We start from the raw sequence: 6,000 nt of genomic DNA, 5'->3' as shown, positions 1-6,000 counted from the left end.
GTAACCAATCAGTGAAGAGTAAAGCCAGACCAAAGCAATGTGTAGAGGAAAAGTTCCTGACATTGTGAGGCAGTGCTGTGAATATTATTCCAGATTGAGAGGACTAAGTATTAATTTGCCTTTGAATATAAGCATAAGAAAACCAATATAACAATATAACCCTGCTTTCATTGTCTTTTAAAATAAAATGTATCAGTAAACTCTAAACCACCACTGGACCATGAACGTGTTGTGGGGTAATGGTTAAAGTGCGGGTCAGCCACACCGGAGACCCGGGTATGGATCTGCGCCAGATCATCTGTTATCTCCTTTTTCTTTTTATTATATGTTTAAGATCAGTTACAGTCTTTGTATATAATGCAACTTATTGCAATGTCTGCTTTACCTTAATTGCACCTGCTGCTTAGCAACAGCTGTCTGTTCTCCAGAGTTTTGAGGTGCTACCTTGTCTTCTGCATTCATGTTTCACACCAACGAAATGGGAAGATACGGCTCAAGGAGGTGACACAGATAAGGAAATATATATTATGATGTGGCATGATGTGATTGATGATGGGATTTGAATGAAAAAAAGTTACAGTAACGCGGACTGTAGTACGCAATGCCTGAGTTACTTTGCTCCGGTTAATTATGATGTGGCGCTTAGCACTCGATGCTCTGCACGGTCCTAAAGATGGCGGCAGGACAACAAAAGTCACGTGACTGAAACCCATGAATATAAGTGTCTGATGTTGGCGCCAATTCGCGGCAAAATGAGAGGAAGATTACTTGAGCTAAGAGACAGAATGAATGGTTCTTTTGACAGGTTGTTAAACCGGTCTGAACACCAGCAGCAAAACCATCAACCAAATCAAGGAGGACTTATGGAAAGGTATGTCATTTTAATATAATAATAATTAACAATAATTATGTGTCTGAAACTCTAGAGACTTTGCTGATGGCGAATTCTTGAAAGCCAAAAGTTCACATCGCATTCGTCATGAATGGTTTTCTGCGCCAATAATAGCGAACGTCTCCCTATCTACTGTATCGCCATGGGTGAGGGAGATGAATATCTCCACTGCTCTCTGTATTTTCACGAAGTTCATCCACCTTGTCTGCCTCTCCCGCTTCTAGCATTACGTTCGTCATTACTCTGCCAGTTGTAGTTGTGGTATTGGCGCGTTTTTTGAAAATGATGGCGCCAAATTCGCTTTTTTTTTAAAATATGCTGTGGGTGAGTTAGTGGATGTGTAGGACAGTAAAGGGGCTATTCAAGTTTTGTCATCGCACACACTCTGGAGTGTCGTACAGAACACTGCTTCACGGCCAGGATGTTCAGGGTATGAGGTGTACGTTGGAGAAGGCAAGGAGACGACGACAGGATGTTTTAACCACTTGTATTGACTTATATTCATACCTGCAAACTCAGAAGGGCTGAAAAAGGTGACAAACTAAACCCCCCCCCCCCCCCCAGCATTTGTACACCGCATGCGCATTATATCCTGCTCCGCTCCGAGTTATAGTAGTAGGCTATTCATGGGAAACGCATGAACAGCACGTTAAGATCTCGGCCAAGTCGTAATTAAAAGCAGTTCTTCATTATTTAAGTCAAGCGGCGGTAACGCCAGTGTTAAACAAGGTGTTAAACAAGGTGTTAAACAAGGTGTTAAACAAGGTGTTAAACACGCAAATGCCGGTTGGTGTGCGTACGGTACTGAGTGTTTATCGGTCCACGGCCGTAATGAACGTGTCGCATTGGTCCATATGTAATGCGCACGTTCTGTTGTTCCCATTGGCATAGAGCTATTGAACATTCATTTTAACAAAGGATACGGATAACATATCACCCACGGCAGTTTTGTCATTGTATGTATAGCCTATATTTGTATTACGCTATCATCATTCAACATGTAGAATGAACGTGTTATCTATAGAGTCGATTTACATAGATAATTCACAACCATGAACCTAATCTGGATCTTAAACCTGCCAATTGCCAACAATTGTTACTACATATAAAATATGTTTCCGTTTTTAGATCGCGTGTTTCAAAGGCATCTGCGTCTTGTGTACATAACACAGCACAATATGAATACTGTCATTTCCAACAGTGAAGCGTTATAAGTGCTTACGAACACTTTAAACAAACTCTACACACGGTCGCCAGCGTTTGTAGATTTTGTTCGTAACTCCAAACTTTTCGTAGCTACTAAAAAGTTGATGAATGCGAAACCGAAATAATTGATCCGAACGGATCACGGATCAATGAACGGATTGATCCGTGATCCGTTGCACCACTACTAGCTACTCACTAAACCACACGGATGTGTATTTGTTCATTACGTGTTCGTTTTCATCCCTCTCATATCTGACCACAATGACAGCCGCCAGTAATATCAGATAACAGGACGGATGCTGTGGAGATCAGCCTTCACAAACGTATTCTTTTCGCATTGAATGAGGTGACGTAGAACTGGTCTAGCTAGGCTAACTTTAACACAATTCACTGAGGTTAGCTAGCAACCTAACAAGCTGATAAGCTGAAGCATGTTAATACACTTTGTTTGGCTAAAATCATTTTACTTCAGCAACGTTAAAATGATACAGCATACAATGTTTTTGCCAGATTACCTGCTACTAGATTTACCTCAAAACTTGTATCTGTAACATATCCTGAAAATTGTCCAGAAGAACCACTCGCTGACGACTGAGCACTCCACTCCAAGAGGGACCGATGGGTAAAAAGCGCGCGCTGTGGTTTATCTTGCTTATGATTGGTCGGTGGTCGTGGAACGCGAGTCATTTGAACAAAGATTTTATTTATTGTGAAGATAGCAAACGTGTTTCTTGCTCATTATACAGTCCGTTATACAGTCTATGGTTGGTCGGTCAGTCGTCGGTCACCCCCCCCCCCCCCCCCCCTAAAAAAAACTCTTCGGATCTACACGATTCACGTCAATGACATATTTTGAGTTGAAAACGGCGAATTTCGCCGAAAGGTGACTAGTTTGCAGGTATGTATATTCAAGCCACCAATGGGCAACAGACGTATGGTTACAGGGGGTTTGTGTTTGTGTGTGTGTGTGTGGTCTGAAACAAAAGAGAACATGAAAATAATAAGTACAACTACGTTGTAACCCTCACGCACATAACTACATTAACATATTAGCGTAGCAGGCTACACACGGCATCACGGCGAATGTAGAATATTATATGCATACATAACCATATACCCACAAGTACTATAGGCAAGTATATAACTACATTATAACGAACGTACACGTAGAGCCTATGGGTATTTGTGATCAAAATGTAAGGTTTAGAAGTAAAAAGTCGTCAGAAATATAAGTATTGTACTAATACAAGGAAAATGTATTTAAATACAGTAACGAAGTATTGGTACTATACTTACCACCTCTGAATCCACAATGATCACTCTTATTAATCCTTTAAATGCACTGAAGTAACTGCAAAGTAGCAGTTTTTGTTGCAGCGTCTCCAAAGAAGGCTAAAAAATGACATTGTATGAGCCAATAAAATGAATGCTTTCCGGGGGGAAGAATTGGATTGTGCCATAAGAGCATTTTGCAGGGCCAGTTTTGAGCCAGAAACAAAAATCAATCTCATTTGTGTCGACACGGAGGGAGTTGGAGAAGGGGCAATCGATGAGGGGGGTCCCACAAAGGAATTTTGTGAGAGTAGGACATTGGCCCTGGACAGTGTTGGTGCATCCTTTATTTTCATTCAAATTTATTAATTTCACGTTCATGTTTTGTGCAAAGGTTCGGTCTGGTGTGTGCTTATAGTGTGTACTGTTGAATTTGGCATAGCATACTTACTGTAAATACTTACTCTTAGAGTTATAGAAAATGAAATTTGATATGGTGGGATATAAAATGTCTATTATTGTAGCATAATGTTATCCATTATTTCTGGCTGACTGACACCAAGAGCTAGATGGAAATAAAATGAATATTTAACACTATGAGGTTGAGGACTTTTACAAGATTCCTTATCTGCACAAAATATATGTAATGTATACATGCTGTACAACGGAAGGTTGTAACAGGACATTTTGCAAAGCATTTACTAACACATTTAGTAATTTTCTCTCTTCTGGTAATTCTTACATTTACAGGTTTTGCGACGGGCTAACTGTTTTTGGAGCGTTAGACCTTTTGAAGGCACACCCACCTGTGATGCAGAAGGTGTTTGTTGAGGACCAGACGCCACTGCTCGCAGAACACATCAGTGCCGCCTTCAGGACTGGCACTCTCAGGGCCTGGTTCCAACCGCAGGCAGATGGAGGCTAGAACCATTGGCTTTTGGCAGGACTGGCTGCTGAAGGTGGAGGGTAAGAAATTGCCAAATGAACACACATTGCATTCCTTATGCAAAGTTCCATCAAACACAATACCACCTACATTTAATGCAGCACATCTGAATAAAAGTATTAGCCTACTGATTTAATATTTGCTTGCACAATGTATTTGCAAACCTTTATTAACTCCTTAAGCTCACTTAAAGGTGTACAGGTAATGTAGAGGGATGATACAGTTGTCATCTACATTAAGAAAAGGCACAATTGGCTGGCCTATGCCGCCCTCTATTGGCCAAAGGCCGCGACAGCATAGCATCGACATGTGCTATTACACGAGGCCTATTATAACATACACACATAACAAAGTACAGGAATGCACACGATTCTATATAATAACTGTAGTGTACATAATAATGTTTATATTAGCCCTGCACTTAATGGGTGATAGCGTTATACATTAATACAGGCTGGGCTGCCAAGTGCTCCGCATGGCAAGGCTAGCTGCTATGGCTAACTAACCTCATTTACGGAGTTAGCGGGGTAATTGCGGACATAAACTTCCTGATTGCTCAACTGGACAAGACTACATGCACTTACATTATTCATGCACGCACACGCATGTCCACAACACAGACTCCGCCAACACTATAACAGTTATGCGGTTATAACACAATAGTGACATTCCAATCGCCATCAGTCTCCTTGCTTCCACTGAACAGCAAGTGCACGTTGCGAAATTGCGCCACATGGTTGAGACCACTTGTAATTCTGGCTAGGGGTTACATGGAATAGTCCAACTAACGGGCGAGTTTTATACATAGACCTCAAAATGATCTCACGTTTTTCCTACAGATGGAGGAAGCACGCTGAAGTTGGGGGATGTGTTGGCCTTTGCAACTGGTCTTCAAAAGATCCCTGCAGCAGGCTTTCCAACACAGCCACAACTGCAGTTCCTCCACCCGGAGGACGGGCCAGCAAGTTTCCCGACGGCCAACACCTGTGCCCTTATTCTGAGGCTGCCAGTGTTCCCGACCTATGAGAAGTTTGAAGGCGCCATGGAAAATGGCATAAACTTAGCTGGCCAATTTGGGGTAGCTTAGAGAAAAGTTTGATGTGTGGAAGTATTATGTATTTTGAAAGTTAACTCTTTGTGTTCTGTCCTCACCAGGCGCCCATTCACTTGACTAGACAGACAGCTAACAATAGAACGATGGAATGACTTTCTGAGGCAGAAGTGGGTTTTGAACATTTACTCCATCCTTCAAGTTTACAGAATTCTTCCTTTTCTCCTTCGTAAACTAAATAAACAAACAGAAATGTACATAAAAGTGTGTTTGCTTCATCCTTCTACATACATACACAGTGTAGCATAGAAATCACGTGAGGAAAATAAAAGTAGTTAGCTTGCTCGCTCTACATGACTTGCAGAAGTTCTTCAGACATTCTATCTACACAAAAACGATTTATTGCCATTAATTTGACTACAAATTAACTTAAGATGCATAAAAGCATAAATTGGTCCTTCATACACAAAATCATAAACATTGACTTACAAGCAAAGCCTTAACAAGGGCAAGAACGTCCTTCAAGGATGAGCATCTCTTCACCTTGGCATGTTCTGACTCAACTGAAGTAATGAACTTCCTACTCTAGCTAGATTTGACATCACAGGAAGTTACATCAGCTGAAGGTAAGTA

The sequence above is a fragment of the Eleginops maclovinus genome, chromosome 17 (genome assembly GCF_036324505.1).
Source record: "Eleginops maclovinus isolate JMC-PN-2008 ecotype Puerto Natales chromosome 17, JC_Emac_rtc_rv5, whole genome shotgun sequence".
Classification (NCBI taxonomy): Eukaryota; Metazoa; Chordata; class Actinopteri; order Perciformes; family Eleginopidae; genus Eleginops; species Eleginops maclovinus.
The sequence above is the reverse complement of the archived record's forward strand: the minus strand, read 5'-3'. Positions refer to the sequence as shown.